At 40.6% G+C, this 19,723-nt stretch overlaps 1 protein-coding gene across 2 annotated transcripts in view; it reads right to left on the reverse strand.

Moving 5' to 3' along the window:
* The window catches only part of MID1 (midline 1), a 596,642-nt gene that overhangs the window by 408,413 nt on the left and 168,506 nt on the right, over positions 1 to 19,723 (reverse strand). The window contains exon 1 of one of the 2 annotated variants that reach the window (XM_077294749.1): positions 9,548 to 9,686. The exons of the other annotated variant lie outside the window; for it this stretch is intronic. The gene's annotated coding sequence lies outside the window, so the exon portion shown is untranslated. Of the gene's footprint in view, positions 1 to 9,547; positions 9,687 to 19,723 lie in introns of those variants that run through there. 2 annotated transcript variants of the gene reach the window in all.

A 19,723-nucleotide genomic window follows, 5' to 3' on the forward strand; every position in this document is an offset into this window, starting at 1 on the left:
GCTTCATCTTCTGGATTGTGACTGCTGGCATCATGCTGGTAGACAGCTGACTTCCTTCAGTTAGGCAGTGAGGAGCTGGCTATCAGCATGACCCTGGCAGTCACATCCCATCAGAAGAGCCAACCAGAAAAGAAGTAATTGCTCTGTCAACATGGCAACATGTCTGCTCTGTCAACATGACTATGATGAGTGCAGTATATTATGTGGAGGACTATGAGGAGTTGAGTATACTATATGGAGGACTATGGGGAATTTATCATACAAAATGGAGGACTATGTGAAGTGCAGTATACTATATGGGACACTATGGGGTGCATTATACTATATGGAGGATTATGGGTGGTTCTTTATACTGTATGGAGGACTATGTGGATGCATTATACTATATGAGGACTATGGGGGTGCAGTATACTATAGGAGGACTATGATGGGTGCAGTATATTATATGGAGGACTATGAGCAGTTGAGTATATTATATGGAGGACTATAGGGAGTGCATTATATTATATGGAGAACTATGGGGAATTAATCATACCAAATGGAGGACTATGGGAAGTGCATTATTCTGTATGGAGGCTATGGGGTGTGTTATACTATATAGAGGTCTATGGGGAGCGCATTATACTATGTGGAGGACTATGATGAGCACAGTATATTATATGGAAGACTATTTGGTGCATTATACTATATTGAGGGGCTATATGTAGGGGCTACTATAATATTTTGAGGGCAGTGTGGCAGCTTTAATACTGTATGCAAGCAATTGTGCAATGTGAAGGTTTGTGTGGGGTCCATCATATTGTGTAGAGGGCTGTGCGGGGGTCACAGTTGAGGCATTATACTGCATTGGCGGTCTCTAAATTTTTCCGGGTGAGTTGAGGGGTTGGGTACTGTGGAGGAATTCACTGTGGGGGTTTCTTACAGTGTTTGTGGGGCACTTTTATTGACATCATACTCTATGAGTGGAGTGAAAGGGGAATCTAGGACTCCAGTTGTAGAAAAAATACTCTGTAAAGTCTGCAAAGTTGTGAGATATGCTCTTTTGTGACCCTGCCAAATATTTTTTTCTCTTTTTGGGGGCCATTATATGGAGCCCATTATACTGTATGGAGCACTATATGAGGCTCATTATATTGCATGGAGCAATATGTGGAGCCCATAATACTATATGAGGTGCACAGGATGGGGACATTGTTAATGTGGACATAGGGGTCCAGGATGGGGGCAACAAAGGGGCTCAAGAAGGGGAGACATAGGGGCCTAGGATGGGGACATTATTAAATAAAATGGCACAGGATGGGGACATTATTAAATGAAGGAAAGAAAATGATCCAGCTCCTGGTATGTTGTGGGCTAAAATCAAAGATTTAATCATGTTCATTTAAAAGAAAGTATTCAAAAACATTTACCACAAATATTTGCAAAAAGGGGGGAGACATGGGAGGAAAACATATGATTGCTAAACGCATTTTTTCGAAAAGAACATGTTCTTAAACTTTTTGTGAATCAATTATTATTAAATGCAGGGCCCAGGATGGAAACATTACTAAATAAAGGGCCCAGGATGGGAACATTATTACTGGAAGGGGCACATTGTAGGCATATTATTACTGGAAGGGGCCCAGGATGGGGACATTATTGCTGGAAAGGCCCCAGGATGGGGACATTATTACTGGAAGGGGCCCAGCATGGGGACAGTATTAAATAAAGGGGCCCAGGAAGGGATTATTATTAAATAAAAGGGCAAAGGATAAGGAGCTATTAAAGTGTACATAAGGGTCCAGGTTGGGGGACATTAAATAAAGTGACCTGGATCTGGGACCTTATTAAACAAAGGGGTGACAAAATTACTGTATGGGGGTCAGAATGAGGAACATATATTATTGGTTTATGGTGGCAAGTGGGAACACAATTAGTGAAGGAGCCAATCAGGGGACATTATTACTGCTGTAATTTAATTTACTTTTGAGGATACTGTCTTCCATGGAGATACTGTCTTCCAACTGTGTTTTACAGTCGATGCTCCACTTACAAAAGTACTGAAAGAATTGACATGCTGCAGATGTGAAACAGCATTTTGAGTCTGTGAGCCCATGTTCAGTTTTTGATAAGATTTTGACATTGAGTATTTTTGCTGCTTCAAGGACACAGCTTATAAGGCTATGTTCTCGCATTCAGTATTTGGTCAGTATTTTACCTCAGTATTTGTAAGCCAAAATCAGGAGTGGAACAATCAGAGGAAAAGTATAATGGAAACATGTCACCATTTCTGTATTTTTCACCCACTCCTGGTTTCTACCTACAAATATTGATGTAAAATACTGAACAAATATTGATAGTGGTAATGTTGCCTAAAGGAGGGAATGGCTAACGGGTATTTGCATATAGTTGTAGGGTGGGCCCCTACAGTATATTCCAATTGTGAGCTCCAGACACCCCAGTCCAACCTGGTGTGTGAGGGTTTGATTTTTGTGTGGTGAGGTGTTGTTTTTATTGATTCCATTTTGAGTAGATACAACATTTTGGTGGCTTCTAATTGCATTTTTGTGGTTTTGCAGAGACAAAAAAAAAATGCTATTCTGGTGTTTTGTTTATTTTGTATTTCTTTTCATTTTATAGCATTTACCTATCAAGTTACTGTATATACTTGTGTATAAGTCAACCCAAGTATAAGCCAAGGCACCTAATTTTGAAAAAAACAATGGGAACAATTATTGACTCGAGTATAAGCAGGGTATGCATTGTCCCCTCATCCCTATCCTGGTATGCATGGCTCCCCATCCCTGTCTTTGTATGCATGGCTCCCAATCTTTGTCCTTGTAATGCATGGCTCCCCATCCCTGTCCTTGTATGCAAGTCTCACAATTCCATCCTTGTATGCATAGCTCCCCATCCCTGTATGCATGGCTCCCCAACCACATCCTTGTGTGCATGGCTCCCCATTCCTGTCCTTGTATGCATGGCTCCCCATCCCCATCCTTGTATGCATGGCTCTCCATCCCTGTCCTTGTATATATAGCTCCCCATCCCTGTCTTTGTATGCAGGTCTCCCCAATCCCTGTCCTTGTATACATGGCTCCCCATCCCTGTCTTTGTGTCTTTGTATGCAGGTCTCCCCATCTCTGTCCTTGTATGCATGGCTCCCCATCCCCGTCCTTGTATGCATGGCTCCCCATCCCTGTATGCATGACTCCTTATCCCTGTCCTTTTATGCATGGCTCCTTATCCCCTATCCTTGTATGCACGGCTCCTATAAAAAAAAATCCTACTTACTTTCCCTGCGCGCCCTCGCTGCATCTCGTTCCGGTGCCAGCAGCTCTTCTGGCCAAGTTATCACATGTCCCCACTCGATAAGGTAATGAACGTTCACTACACGCCTATGGGAGTGGAGAGGGGTGAATATTCATTACCTTAATGAGCAGGCACCTGTGCTAGCCCGGCCGCTGCTGGAAACCGGTGGCTGCAGCTGTAACTCTGCATGTGTAACAACTATAGTGGTATACTGAGGAACCTTTTGGCTTGAGACGAATAAGGCAGCAGACCAGAGTATGGTGTTAAGTCTGTATTGTTCAAAGACACAAATGTGCAACGCGTGAGCAAACAGTTCAAGGTTATCACAGAAAACAGGGTGGTATTAGGAGTAGTTCTCTTGCAGCTCTACTGCGGGCAGAGTCTGTATCTATATGAATAAATGTGGGTGCAGCACATGAGAAACAGTTAAGGTGAACACAGCAAACAGGGTAATCATAGGAGTAGTTCTTTTGCAGCTCTGCTGCAGGCAAAGTCTCATGGGTGAAGCCCTCACTGGGAAATGCAGATCAGAAGACACATTTCATAGCAGAGCTGGGAGTCTCTAAATAAGAGTCCAAAACAGTGCAGTGCTAGGGTCCAGAACAGTCAAAATATACTGGCACTGAATACCAACAAGATTAGCTGTAGCAGCTGAGCTTACATGTCATTAGCAGGCAGGCTGTAGCAGATGCAGAGTAACACAGACACTAAGGCTGGGTTCACACTGCATTGAACCCGTCCGTTAAACAGACTACATTACACCGCGCATAACGCGGTGTAACGTAGTCCGCTAGCACCGCCATTGACTCCAATGTCGGACGCATCGCTAGCGCACGCCCACAATGGGCGTGCGCTAGCCATGTGCCGTCATTAAGTGACGGACCCTGAGACGTGGGCTGCAGCGTTTCCGGGTCCGTCACTGCTAGCGCAGATAGAGCTAGCAGATGCTCTATCTGCGCTAGCGTGCTGCCATACTGACACTTGCGTTTACAGCAGCCCGTTACCGTATGTGTTGAACGGGCTGCTGTAAACGTAGTGTGAACCCAGCCTAAGGCCTCTTTCACACTTCAGTGACTCCGGTACGTGTAGTGACAGTTTTCTCACGTACCAGAGACACTGACACACGTAGACCCATTGAAATGAATGGGTCTATGCACATGTCTCCGTGTTTTCACGGACCGTGTGTCCGTGTTGAAAACACGGAGACATGCCCGTTTTTCTCCGGCAACACGTACAGCAATACGTCCTGCACACGTACACATGGAGAACAGTGTGCACTCTCCTCCGTGTGCACGTACCGCCCGCAGGAGAGACAGCGCTACAGTAAGCGCTGTCCCCCCTGCGTGTGGTTCTGAAGGCGGCATTCATCTCTTCTCCCCTGCAGGAGAGAAGAGATGAAAGATCAAGTTTTTGTTCTTTTTTGTTAAAAATAAAGTTTGCTGGTGACCTCATGCCTCCCATCCCGGCCTCTTGCAGAGAAATACTCACCCAGCTCCCGCGATGTCTCCTCTCAGCGCTGGCAGCTTGTCCTGTGTGAGCGGTCACATGGGACCGCTCATTACAGTGGTAAATAAAGACTCATTCTCACATGCCAGAAACTCGGATGAGTCTCGCACGTCAATACCCGGCACTGCACATGGCACTCATGTATTGCTACACGGCCGCACACTCCGATCCGAATGCCAGGTGCAGTGCCGGGTATTAACGTGCGAGACTCATCCGAGTTTCTCGCATGTGAGAATGAGCCCTAAGAGGCAGATCCTGGCTGTGTGACAAAGCCTTTATTTGCCGGAAACGATACAAGCTCAGTTCTAAGCTTGAATCAAAGAAGGAAATCCGAATATGTCATAAATGTATGTCATTTGTCTGGAACGGCATTAAATAGATCAGTAACATCCTGTTGCAACACCTTCTGGAAAACAAGTAATATTGAAATTCTTGACTGTAATTAATACAAATATGGATTTCTTATTGTGAAGAAGAGTGGTCTATTTCATAATTTCTACCAATTCCTATATTAATCAAAGATTGCCGTTCAGAAACCATCAATTGATCCTGAAAAAAAGTGGTCACTGGTCAGATCATAAGGCTCGGCTCATATCACTTCACATATTATCTATATTGTTTTATAGCAATACAAAGTTCTAAAAGCTATAAATAGGGCATCAGTCCTTATTAAAGTCTCTGTGAGCTGGCTGTGAAAGAACTGGCATGCAAAGCCTGGAATGCAAGAGTGAAGGAGGGGGTGTACAGTTCTTTGTGTTCAGCCATTTGGCACACATAAAAGCCCCCTGCAGTCAACTTAGCACAACATCAATACCTGCCCACTTGTTTCTGAGTCAACATGTCAAACTAATTGGTCAACAAATGCTTTGGTGCCTTGTCCTCCTCAGTTTTCACTTGCATCACTGTAGGTAGGCATTCATTAACAAGGGTTCAGCTGCAAGCGAAAACTAAGTAAAAAAGCATATTTTATCACTCCTCTCCTTCTTTATAGATTCGATGGTAAACAGTCATCTTATACTCTCTGTTTTACTATTATTGATGCAATTGCATTTTAACATTTTATGAAAATGTCAATTTACATTAAAATATGTTCGAGGAGTTTGAAGAAGACGAAAAATGTTGAATAATAGACGTTGAAAGAATTCCTATTTTAGACATTTTTCTTTTTTTTCTCTTAAATGTATAAATATTAATGAGTGATGATCATCATATTCATTATATCAAGAGTATTGTAACACCAAGCATATTAATGTGTAGAAGACAAGATCTTGTTGTATGGTTTACAGATGAATAGTTTAAATTTTTGCTATATTGTATCAGACTATACCGATGCATGTAATGGCAGCATTGTATGAGGACAGATCCACTCTCCTACTAGCCAAACTAACTCAAAAATATGGTGGCTTTGGCTAATTGTAATATTGTGAATAAAGAATTCACAAGGTAATTACTCTTTAAGGGTATGTTCACATGTGGCGTTTTTGCTTTGGAAAAAAGCAGCGTTTTACAGTACCAGCAAACTGAATGAGATATCTGAAGTCTCATGCAAATGCAGCTTATTTTTTCTTTGCAGATCTGCATCATGAAGCTATGTTCCCAAGATGAGCTTTTGGTGAGTTTTTGATACTGCAGAATTTCTGCACCTATTAAGTAAGGCCACGTGCATACATTGAGTATTTGGTCAGTATTTTACCTCAGTATTTGTAAGCCAAAACCAGGAGTGGAGCAGTCAGAGGAAATGTATAATAGAAGCACCATGGAATAAATGGCGCCATATAAAGCGCAAAGGAATATTAATAATGGCACTATAATAATAATAATAATAAAAACACGTCACCACTTCTGCATTTTTCACCCACTCCTGGTTTTGGCTTACAAATTCTGAGGTAAAAAACTCCCCAAATACTCAGCGTGTGCACGTGACCAATATCTCATCTACCTAATTTTCTGGAACTGTAAGGCCACGTTCAGTATTTGGTCAGTATTTTACCTCAGTATTTGTAAGCCAAAACCAGGAGTGGGTGATAAATGAAGAAGTGGTGACGTGTTTCTATTATATTATTCCTGATTGTACCTCTCCTGGTTTTAGCTTACAAATACTGAGGTAAAACATTGACCAAATACTGTACGTGTGAACGAGGCCTAACACGCTATGTCCTTGAAGCAGCAAAAATACACAATGTCAAAAGCTCATCAAAAACTGAATATGGTCACACAGCCTCAAGATACTGTTTCACATCTGCAGCATGTCAATTCTCTCAGTACTTTTGCAACATTTTCACCTTTTCAAATGAAACCAAAATGCAAGCAAAAATGCATGAAAAACACAAAAAATGTGCCTATTTTATGCCTTGTGTGAAGCATTTTTGTTCGCCAGCTGGCAAGCCTACAGTAGTTTTAGCAATTATCAGTAGCTTTAATACAGATATACAGGATGTTACATAACAGCATCTACTGAGGAGTCTTTCCTTAGGCTATTGAAAAGAAAACTTTGCAAAAACTTGCCTGACACAATGGGACTATGTCACATTCATTTTATATAATATATGCACCCTACCCAAAATCTAATAAAATGGCTTTTCTGAAACAAAATGATTAGACATGTTGAGTTTCTATGATCAGACACAAGCAGAGTAATCAGCACCCTTTGATCTGTTGTTTGTCTAATGACTCAAATCTGCCCCCTAATGGAAAGAAATCTATACTTCACTTTAAAAGGTGCATATAGTTGGGGCATCTCATCAGGCCACACAACTAAGCCCTAAGTGGCCTTATACCTGTTGTTCCAAAATTAGCAAATCAAGATAATGACAGTAGATGTAATACCGGATTTACCTCCATAATACCAACAGTTCTGCAGTCCATTACTTGCCTATATAATTGTCTATGACTGTAGCTACAGTACATGTCAATACATTTACATTTACAGCCAAATGATTTATCATTTGGAGCACATATGATTGTTGTTTTTAAGTACTTTTTAATTAGCAGACAAGCCAAAGTTGGCAAAAGTAAGCAAAGATGAAACTGGTAACATCCATTGAATGAGTTATTCTTGTAGCATGAGTAACAAGAACTGGCCACGTGGTGGATCATTACGTCATTAGCATTTTAGTTCTTAAATTCTAGAAGACAAACATTTGCATGGAGTGTATCAGTTCAGCCCTGACTTCTCTTGGAAATAAAATTCTTCCTATATTCCAAAATCCCATGAACTTAATCATAGCATGTATGTCTGTATGCATGTTATGTGTGCATGTAATGTGTGCATGTTAAGTGTGCATAGAATGTGTGCATGTAATGTGTTTGTTACGTGTGCATGTTATGTGTTAACAGTATGTGCGCATTTTATGTGTGCATAGTATGTGGGCATGTTATGTGTGCATGTAATGTGTGCATGTTGTGTGTGCATAACATATGTGCATGCAATGTGAGCATAGTATGTGTGCATATAATGTGTGTTTGTTACATGTGAATGTTATGTGTTAACAGTATGTGCGCATGTTATGTGTGTATAGTATGTGGGCGTGTTATGTGTGCATAGTATGTATGCATGTTATGTGTGCATAGTATGTATGCATGTTATGTGTGCATAGTATGTATGCATGTTATGTGTGCATAGTATGTGAGCGTGTTATGTGTGCATAGTATGTTTGCATGTTATGTGTGCATAGTATGTGTGCATGTTATGTGTGCATAGCATGTATGCATATTATGTGTGCATAGTATGTGGGCATGTTATGTGTGCATAGTATGTGTGCATATAATGTGTGTTTGTTACATGTGAATGTTATGTGTTAACAGTATGTGCGCATGTTATGTGTGTATAGTATGTGGGCATGTTATGTGTGCATAGTATGTATGCATGTTATGTGTGCATAGTATGTGTGCATGTTATGTGTGCATAGCATGTATGCATGTTATGTGTGCATAGTATGTATGCATGTTATGTGTGCATAGTATGTGAGCGTGTTATGTATGCATGTTATGTGTGCATAGTATGTGGGCATGTTATGTGTGCATAGTATGTGTGCATGTCATGTGTGCATAGTATGTGGGCATGTTATGTGTGTTTGTTATGTATGCATGTTATGTGTTAACAGTATGTGCTCATGTTATGTGTGCATAGTATGTGGCCATGTTATGTGTGCATGTTGTGTGTGCATAACATATGTGCATGTAATGTGTGCGTTAGGTGTGCATAGTATGTGTGCATATAATGTGTGTTTGTTACATGTGCATGTTATGTGTTAACAGTATGTATGCATGTTATGTGTGCATAGTATGTGGGCATGTTATGTGTGCATAGTGTGTGTGTATGTTATGTGTGCATGTAATGTGTGTGCATGTAGTAGTAGTAGTATTTGCGGATGTTATGTGTGCATGTTATTGTAGTGTGAACATAAAAATGGATATTTTGACCTTTGTATGTTAAAATATACAAAAGTGTACACAATCATACTAGTCCTTTAATTTTGTATTTTGAAATAAAATTGCGTTATATTGCAAGTAATAGCCTTCTTTAAAGCCGTATCCGAATCGTAGTGTTAAAAACTTGGCAATAAAGTTATGTGGGCATATAATGTGTGTATGTTATGATTTGTGCATGTTATTTGTGCACAGTATGTGAGCATGCTATGTGTGCACTGAACGTGTACATAGTACATAGTATGTGTGCATGTAATGTTTGTATGTTATATCAGCTTTATAAATAATGAGAAAAAAATGCAAATTGTTACTGAAGCCTTACCTTAACCTAGTGATAGATGTGATAAGTGAAAAAAGTAAGCAAGCAGCACAACATCTTTATCAGCTCGTGCCAGCATCCCAGCATCTGCCAGCTTCTTATGGTCTTTACTGAGAGTGGATTTGTCTCAGAATTAGCCACCCACTTGACAGTGAAAAAACCCTTATCATCTCACGCTGGTTGCCATAGCTTACCGTACGCCCTCCCACTCCGTGTAGAGCCATTAAATAAGGCAAAACTGACTATAATCATCATCTTCCAAATCAGCTCCCAGACACAAAGATTGAGGCAAATCAAAGCATACGTAAATTATATGCCTGCCTGCTTCTTACATAGATGGATCCAGCCCAGATGTATGCATAGAAAGACAAATAATAAAAATGCCAAAAATAATGATAAAAAAATCAGATTTAGGCAAAAAGGAGAAATAGATAAAAAAAGAAAGAAAAAACTAGCACAGATAAACCATATAGGTCCAGACTATTTGCCATGCATTCAATAAAAAATGAAGAAGTAGGTATTACTCCAATGGATACAGTGAAAAAAGTGGGTTTGTCTGACACATATCAATACAGTGTAATGCTTTTTCAAGCAAGAAGACTTAGGCCGGGGTCACACTAGAGAGGAATACGGACATATGAGAGGCGCAAAAACAACGCATTACACACAGACCAATGATTCTCTATGGGGCAGCTTCTATCTGCCGTATATTTCTCGGCCATATTTTACGGGCTGAGAAAATCGCAGCATGATGCGTTTGTCAGTGTATTGCGCAAAAAATCCACCAATGAAAGTCTATGGGGGCAAGAAAAATACGGATTACACACGGACCAACAGTGTGACTTGCGAGAAATACGCAGCGGTGTTTTATAGAAAAGCCGGTAATTCAGTGCGGTGTAAAGTAAAATCACACTGACAGGTTAGAATAGAATAGCTAAAATTAATGTGTACACATAGAATAGTTTATAAATATATATATATATATATATATATATATATATATATATATATGACACACACATATATATACAGTACAGACCAAAAGTTTGGACGCACCTTCTCATTTAAAGATTTTTCTGTATTTTCATGTCATTTTCAGGTCTGGTGACTGTGGAGGCTAGGTCATCTGGCGTAGCACCCCATCACGCTCCTTCTTGGTCAAATAGCCCTTACACAGCCTGGAGGTGTGTTTGAGGTCATTGTCCTGTTGAAAAATAAATGATGGTCCAACTAAACGCAAACCGGATGGAATAGCATGCCGCTGCAAGATGCTGTGTTAGCCATGCTGGTTCAGTATGCCTTCAATTGTGAATAAATCCCCAACAGTGTCACCAGCAAAGCACTCCCACACCATCACACCTCCTCCATGCTTCACAGTGGGAACCAGGCATGTAGAGTCCATCCGTTCACCTTTTATGCATCGCACAAAGACACGGTGGTTGGAACCAAAGATCTCAAATTTGGACTCATCAGACCAAAGCACAGATTTCCACTGGTCTAATGTCCATTCCTTGTGTTCTTTAGCCCAAACAAGTCTCTTCTGCTTGTTGCCTGTCCTTAGCAGTGGTTTCCTAGCAGCTATTTTACCATGAAGGCCTGCTGCACAAAGTCTCCTCTAAACAGTTGTTGTAGAGATGTGTCTGCTACTAGAACTCTGTGTGGAATTGACCTGGTCTCTAATCTGAGCTGCTGCTAACCTGCGATTTCTGAGGCTGGTGACTCGGATAAGCTTATCCTCAGAAGCAGAGGTGACTCTTGGTCTTCCTTTCCTGGGCGGTCCTCATGTGAGCCAGTTTCTTTGTAGCGCTTGATGGTTTTTGCCACTGCACTTGGGGACACTTTCAAAGTTTGCCCAATTTTTCAGACTGACTGACCTTCATTTCTTAAAGTAATGATGGCCACTCGTTTTTCTTTACTTAGCTGCTTTTTTCTTGCCATAATACAAATTCTAACAGTTTATTCAGTAGGACTATCAGCTGTGTATCCACCAGACTTCTGCACAACATAACTGATGGTCCCAACGCCATTTATAAGGCAAGAAATCCCACTTATTAAACCTGACAGGGCACACCTGTGAAGTGAAAACCATTTCCGGTGACTACCTCTTGAAGCTTATCAAGAGAATGCCAAGAGTGTGCAAAGCAGTCATCAAAGGAAAAAGATGATACTTTGAAGAATCTAGAATATAGGACATAATTTCAGTTGTTTCACACTTTTTGGTTAAGTATATAATTCCACATGTGTTAATTCATAGTTATGATGCCTTCAGTGTGAATGTACAATTTTCATAGTCATGAAAATACAGAAAAATCTTTCAATGAGAAGGTGTGTCCAAACTTTTGGTCTGTACTCTATATATATTTTATTTAATGCAGAGCTAGATAGCAGAAAAGCCTTTAATTCAATTGCCAGCTTTTGCTATCTCCTTATCAAAACCGACAGAATATCATATCCCTTATTTTTTTTACATATTCCTCACAAATAATGTAAGAAGCGTCTGTGTGCAAAATGTGGGAGCTCTAGGTGTTAAAATAAAGGGTTAAATCACGTGGAATTTCAAAAAAATTCCTACGCTAGAGTTCATATGAGTTTATGCCACCAGGGTGCGCATCACCGCAAGTCTAAGAAGCCAAGTTCCCTGCATTCCATTCATTCCCCAGCTTTTACAGCAAGGGGCAGCTGCATTAGCAGAGCTCCTGGTTGTAAAATTACTTAACCCCTTCAGATGGATTTACATCATGGGACATTACTGTACGGCGGACAGGTATGGGATATTGTTGCTTTTTTATTTTCCCTTTTTTTCAGATGACAAGGGTTGTCAGTTGGATTGAGCGTACAATAAAAATGTTAAAACCCCATGTGTATTTATTTCATTAAATGTGTGTGTGTTTATTTAATCCTTTATTACTATTGGATTAATAATGGATAGGTGTCTTTTTGACATCTCTCCATTATTAACCAGGCTTAATGTCACCTTACATTAGCAAGGTGATATTAACCCCTTATTACCCCATATCCCACCGCTACTCGTGAGTGGGAAGAGAGTGGCCAAGTGTCAGAATAGGCGCATCTTCCAGATGTGCCTTTTCTGGGGTGGCTGGGGGCAGATGTTTTTAGCCAGGGGGGGCCAATAACCATGGTCCCTCTCTAGGCTATTAACATCTGCCCTCAGTCACTGGCTTTCCCACTCTGGCGGAGAAAATTGCGCGGGAGCCCATGCCAGTTTCTTCTGTGATTTAACTCTTTATTTTAACTCCAAGAGCTCCCAAGTTTTGCACACAGACACTTCTAACATTAGTAGTGAGGAATATGTAAAAAAATAAGGGATATGAAATGGTTTACTGTATGTAAACCATGTCTCATATCCTGCAAGGTTTGATAAGGAGATACCAAAAGCCGGCAATTGAATTACCAGCTTTTCTGCTATCTAGCTCTGAATTAAATATAAATAAATAAATAAATAAATATATATATATATATATATATATATATATATATATATATATATATATATCTAATATATAAAGCTGAATGTGTGTGTGTGTGTATGTATGTATGTATGTATGTATGTCCGGGATTGGCATCTGAACCGTAGCAGCTACAGCCACAAAATTTTGCACAGTCACACGTCTGGACCCCGAGAGCGTCATAGGCTATGTTGTGAGGTGAAATTTTAACCCCGCGCTTTCCAATTCACCAAACAATTTTGCCCCTATCTACATAATGGGGAAAAAGTGAAAGGAAAAGTGTTGGAGGCGTCGCAGCTACAGGCACAAAATTTTGCACAGTCACACGTCTGGACCCTGAGAGCGTCAAAGCTATATTGTGAGGTGAAATTTTAACCCCGCGCTTTCCAAGTCACCAAACAATTTTGCCCCTATCTACATAATGGGGAAAAAATGAAAGGAAAAGTGTTGGAGGCAAATTAACAGCTGCCAGATGTGAACAAGGGGGACTTAAAGAATGACAGCGATGGCACCAAAGAGTATATACTGTACAGTTGCTAAGGTGGGGCCCCAACATGGGATAATCACACCACCACGGGGATATGAACACACACACAAAATGCGCCACACACTACCACGTGCTCGAACACATATACCACCCTCAGTGCACATTTCACCACACATACACCAACCTCGCCACATAAAAGTAGAAACACAAAAGTCGCCGCTCAAAACTCGCCACGCGCAAAACTCTCCACATGCAAAACTCGCCACACGTGCAAAACTCGCCACACGCAAAACTTGCACACGCAGAAAAATTGCCACACGCAGAAAAATTGCCACATGCACAAAAGTTGCAACACATGCAAAAGTTGCCTCACACAAAACTTGCACATACTCAAAAGGCACCACACATAAAACTCGCCACGCGCAAAACTCGCCATGCGCAAAACTTGCTGCACACAACTTGCTACACTAACCTGTCACATGCAACTCGACACACAAAAAGTTGCTACACGCATGTCGCCACACAAAACTCATCTCACAAAAGTCCCTACATGCATGTCGCCACACGCAACTCAACACACACAACTTGACACACGAAACTCGCCCTAAAACACACACAAGTCTGGTATCCTTCAAAAATAAAAATCTGATTAATAAGCAGACAAACTACAAGAGCAACAAATGTACCATATAGGAATCCGGCAGCTGTCAGTCACATGACCAGTCTATTATGTGTATGTGTGAGCTAATATATACTGCCAGGGGGTGGGCTTACTGTTGGCTGGGGATTTATCAGGCTGCCATTTTAGCTTACAAATACTGAGGTAAAAATACTGACCAAATAACGTGTGAACGAGGGCTAATACAGGAGGAGATGGCATACAGCTATATACTATATACAGGAGATGACACACAGGTATATACTATTTACAGGGGAGATGACACACAGGTATATACTATATACAGGAGGAGATGACACACAGATATATACTATATACAGGAGAGATGACACACAGGTATATACTATATAGAGGAGGAGATGACATACAGGTACATACTACATACAGGAGGAGATGACATACAGGTATATACTATATACAGGAGGAGATGACACACAGGTATATACTATATACAGGAGCAGATTACCTACAGGTATATAGTATATACAGGAGGAGATGACACAGGTATATGCTATGTATAGGAGGAGATGACATACAGGTATATACTATATACAGGAGATGACACACAGATATATACTATATATAGGTGAGATGACACACAGGTATATACTATATACAGGAGATTACATACAGGTATATCTAATATATAAAGCTGAATGTGTGTATGTATGTATGTGTGTATGTCCGGGATTGGCATCTGTACCGTCGCAGCTACAGCCACAAAATTTTGCACAGTCACACGTCTGGACCCCGAGAGCGTCATAGGCTATGTTGTGAGGTGAAATTTTAACCCCGCGCGTTCCAATTCACCAAACAATTTTGCTCCTATCTACATAATGGGGAAAAAGTGAAGGGAAAAGTGTTGGAGGAAAATTGACAGCTGCCAGATGTGAACAATGAGGACTTAAAGAATGAGAGCGATGGCGACAAAGAGTATATACCGTACAGTTGCTAAGGTGGGGCCCCGACATGGGATACTCACCACACACGGGGATATGAACACAAACACAAAATGCGCCACACACTACCACGTGCTTGAACACATATACCACCCTCAGCACACATTTCACCACACACACACACCAACCTCGCCACATAAAAGTCGAAACACAAAAGTCACCACTCAAAACTCGCTACATGCAAAACTCGCCATATGCAAAACTAGGCTCACGCAAAACTCGCCACACGTGCAAAACTCACCTCATGGAAAACTCACCTCATGCAAAACTTGCACACACAGAAAAATTGCCACATGTACAAAAGTTGCACCACATGCAAAAGTTGCCTCACACAAAACTTGCACATACTCAAAATGCACCACACATAAAACTCGCCACGCGCAAAACTCGCCATGCACAAATCTTGCTGCACACAACTTGCTACACTAACCTGTCACATGCAACTCAACACACAAAATGTTGCTACACGCATGTCGCCACACAAAACTCATCTCACAAAAGTCGCTACATGCATGTCGCCACACGCAACTCAACACACACAACTTGACACATAAAACTCGCCCTAAAACACACACAAGTCTGGTATTGTCCTTCAAAAATAAAAATCTGATTAATAAGCAAACTACAAGAGCAACAAATGTACCATATAGGAAATACGGCAGCTGTCAGTCACATGACCTGTCTATTATGTGTATGTGTGAGCTAATATATACTGCCAGGGGGGAGGGCTTCCTGTTGGCTGGGGATTTATCAGGCTGCCAATAGCAACCAATCACAGCTCAGCTTCTATTTTGCTACAGTTAATTAACCTGAGCTCTGATTGGTTAATATAGGCAACAAAGACATTCTCAGTATAACAAAGCTAATATATGTTGTGAAATGCTTCTATTTGCTTAGTTTTTGCCTTTTAATAATTACATTTCTATCTATTTGTTTTGTGGTTTTTGTGTGCAGAATAAATTTTTGTTAACACATTCTATTTTGCTAACAGCAGTCATTAACCCGGGCGAAGCCGGGTAGTACAGCTAGTATATATATATATACAGTATGTGTCTCACTGATATATATATATATATATATATATATATATATATATATATATATATATAGACTGTATATATGTTTTAACGAATACTTGAGCCCATGGATCCATTCTATGTCCATTTTGCAAGCCGGCGAGAAAATCTCGCCGTACGGATGCCATACGGATGCCATACGGAGGTGTACATGCGCAAAATACACAGCTACACCTTGCCTACGGATGACATACGGATCACTGTTCAGGGAACCTTTCTGCGTATTTGGTCTGTAAAAAACAGACCGAATTTTTATGCGTTGTGTGTGACTCCAGCCTTAGTGTGTTTTAAAAGCCAAATCATTACACTATATTGATAAGGTCAATAAAAGGGCAGCATGGTGGCTCAGTTGTTAGCACTGTAGCCTTGCAGCACTGGGGTCCTGGGCTCAAATCCCACCAAGGACAACATCTGCAGAGAGTTTTTATGTTCTCCCCGCGTTTGTGTGGGTTTCCTCCCACACTTAAAGACATACTGTTAAGGAACTTAGACTGTGAGCCCCATTGGGGACAGTGATGATAATGTCTGTAAAGTGCTGTGGAATCCGATAGCACTATAAAAGCAATGTATAATAAATAAATAGTAGATAAACACAATTTCAATACTATTATTGCAGTGCTGCCTACTTCTTCATTTAGATAGATACAGACAGATTTAAACAATGGCATCAATCACCTATAGGCTCTTTAGGCTCTTATGTTGGAAAAAAATAAATCCTGCACAGTATACCTTTTTTTACTGGGTGAATCTTTACAGAAAATTGCAGCCTTCAGCCTATACAACAGGAAAACTGAAACCTCAAAAATCGCACACTGGAGAAAAATATGAATGCAACACTTGTTTTTTTTCATCATTTTTCATAAGCTGAACTCAAAGATATAAGGCTTTTTCTATGTACACAAAAGGCCTTTTTCGCTCAAATATCGTTGACATGTTTGTGTAAATTTGTGTTAGTGAGCCCTTCTCCTTTGCCGAAATAATACATCCACCTCACAAGTGTGACATACCAAGATGCTGATTAGACACATGATTATTGCACAGGTGTCTTACGCTGCCCACAATAAAGGGAGACTCTAATATGTGCAGTTTTACAGTATTAGGATCAGAAGACTAGTCAGTATCTGGTGTGACCACTAGTGATGAGCGAGTATACTCGTTGCTCGGGTTTTCCCCGAGCATGCTCAGGTGGTCTCCGAGTATTTGTGACTGCTCGGAGATTTAGTTTTCCTTGCCTCAGCTGCATGATTTGCGGCTACTAGACAGCTTGATTACATGTGGGGATTCCCTAGCAACCAGGCAACCCCCACATGTACTCAGGATGGCTAGTAGCTGTAAATCATGCAGCTGCGTCAACAAAAAGTAAATCTCCAAGCAGTCACAAATACTCGGAGACCACCCGAGCATGCTCGGGAAAACCCGAGCAGCAAGTATACTCGCTCATCACTAGTGACCACCATTTGCCTCACATCTCCTTCACATAGAGTTGATTAGGTTGTTGATTGTGGGATGTTGGTCCACCCTTCTTCAGTGGCTGTGTGAAGTTACTGCACATTGGCAGGAACTTGATCGCACTGTGGTATAAACCGATCCAGAGCATCCAAACATGTTCAGTGGGTGACATGTCTGGTGAGTATGCCGGCCATGTAAGAATTGGGATGCTTTTAGCTTTCAGGAATTATGTACAGAACCTCACAACATGGGGCCGTGCTTTATCATGCTACATGAGATGATTGTCGTGGAAGAATGACAACATCAATGGTCCTCAGGATTTTGTCAAGTTATCTTTGTGCATTCAAAATGGCATCAATAAAATGCAGTCATAAGAAAAATATGGTCCAGCTGCATGACTCTGTATGTACTTGAAACATTTTGAGTGAATAAAATATTTCCTGTATGTGGAGCTGGATTTCCTTCATTTCAGATCACTAAACTGCGCCTGTGTTCTTTGTACATAATACGTCTGGCTATACCATAACTCCACACCACCATGGGCTCCTTGATTCACAACGTTGATATCAGTGCATGGCTTATGGTGGAGAAATAAACATTGAATTCACAGCCAACAGCTCTGATGGACATTCCTCCAGTCAGCATGCCAACTGCACGCTCCCTCAAACCATCTGCGGCATTGTGCTGTGTTATAAAACTGCCTTTTATTGTGGCCAGCTTATGGCACCTGTGCAATAATACAGCTGTCTAATCAGCATCTTGGTATGCCACACCAGTGAGGGGAATGGGCTATCTTGGCAAAGAAGAAGGACTCACTATCACAGATTTACACAAATTTGGGAACAATATTTGAGAGATAAAGACATTTTGTGTACATAGAGAAGTCAGATTTTTTAGTGTTACGTTAATATTTTTGTTCAATGTATAATGGCCAAATGAGGCCACTAAAAGGGCACTCTTGACTTTCGTCGGGCAAATGTAAACCTAAGGATCTGATTATTATATGCACTGTGCGTTTTCTTTTCTGGTGCATGCTGACTCAGTGTGAAAGGTCATGTGTTATTATTATTATTTATTTATATAGCACCATTAATCCCATGGTGCTGTACATGAGAAAGGGGTTACATACAGGGTTATAGATATCGTTTACTGTAAACAGGTTTACAGTGACACACTGGTACAGAGGGGAGAGGACCCTGTCCTTGCGGACTTACATTCCATGTGTGACATCTAAATAAGAATGTGATAGATAGGTAGATAGATGTGTAATGATTCAGCGCACATAGTATATGTTTGTATACTGAATCTTAGCAAAATGTTGATTAAAACTCTATTGAATTCACGGCAGTCTATTTGGAGTGCTTCCATTTTCTGTATTTAGATAGCTCTAGCACCTGCTGTAAGTCATGGATTAATAAAGTCATCCTTACTTTTTTTTTAGATAGATAGTTAGATAGATAGATAGATAGATAGATAGATAGATAGATAGATAGATAGCTGTCCTACGTATACCTCGTATATGTATGCACTTTGAGCTTTTCCAGTACATGCAAGCTGAATCTGAAATTCCAGAAAATGTCTGTACGTATGGGTGAAATTTTAACAAGTATGAGAAAGAAAGAAAGAAAAAGATTTATGGGGAGGAAAAGGGTGAGAGAAGGGAAAAGAAAATAAAGAAAAAAGGAAAGAAAGCGAGAGAGAGGGAAAAAAACAGCAAGAAAGAAAGAGTGAGAAAAAGGGAGAGAAATAACAAAAGAAGGGGAGAGAAACATAGTGAAAGGTAAAGCAAGAGAGAGATATAAAAAGGGAGATAGAGAGAGAGAAAAAGAGAAAAGAAAAAGAAAGAGAAAAGGGTGAGAAAAAGGAAAAGAAAAAAGGGAAAGAAAGCGAGAGAGTGAGAGAAAAGAGAAAGAAAGCAAAAAGAAACAAGGAAAGAAGGAAAATGAAAATAAAAAAAGAAAAGAAAGCAAGAGAGAGAGAGCGAGGGAAAAAGAGAAAGTAACAAAGAAAGAAAGAGAAAGTAGAGAAAGAACGAAAGAAAGGGGAACAAAACCGAAAGGAA

Source organism: Ranitomeya variabilis, chromosome 3, assembly GCF_051348905.1.
Source record: "Ranitomeya variabilis isolate aRanVar5 chromosome 3, aRanVar5.hap1, whole genome shotgun sequence".
NCBI lineage: Eukaryota > Metazoa > Chordata > Amphibia > Anura > Dendrobatidae > Ranitomeya > Ranitomeya variabilis.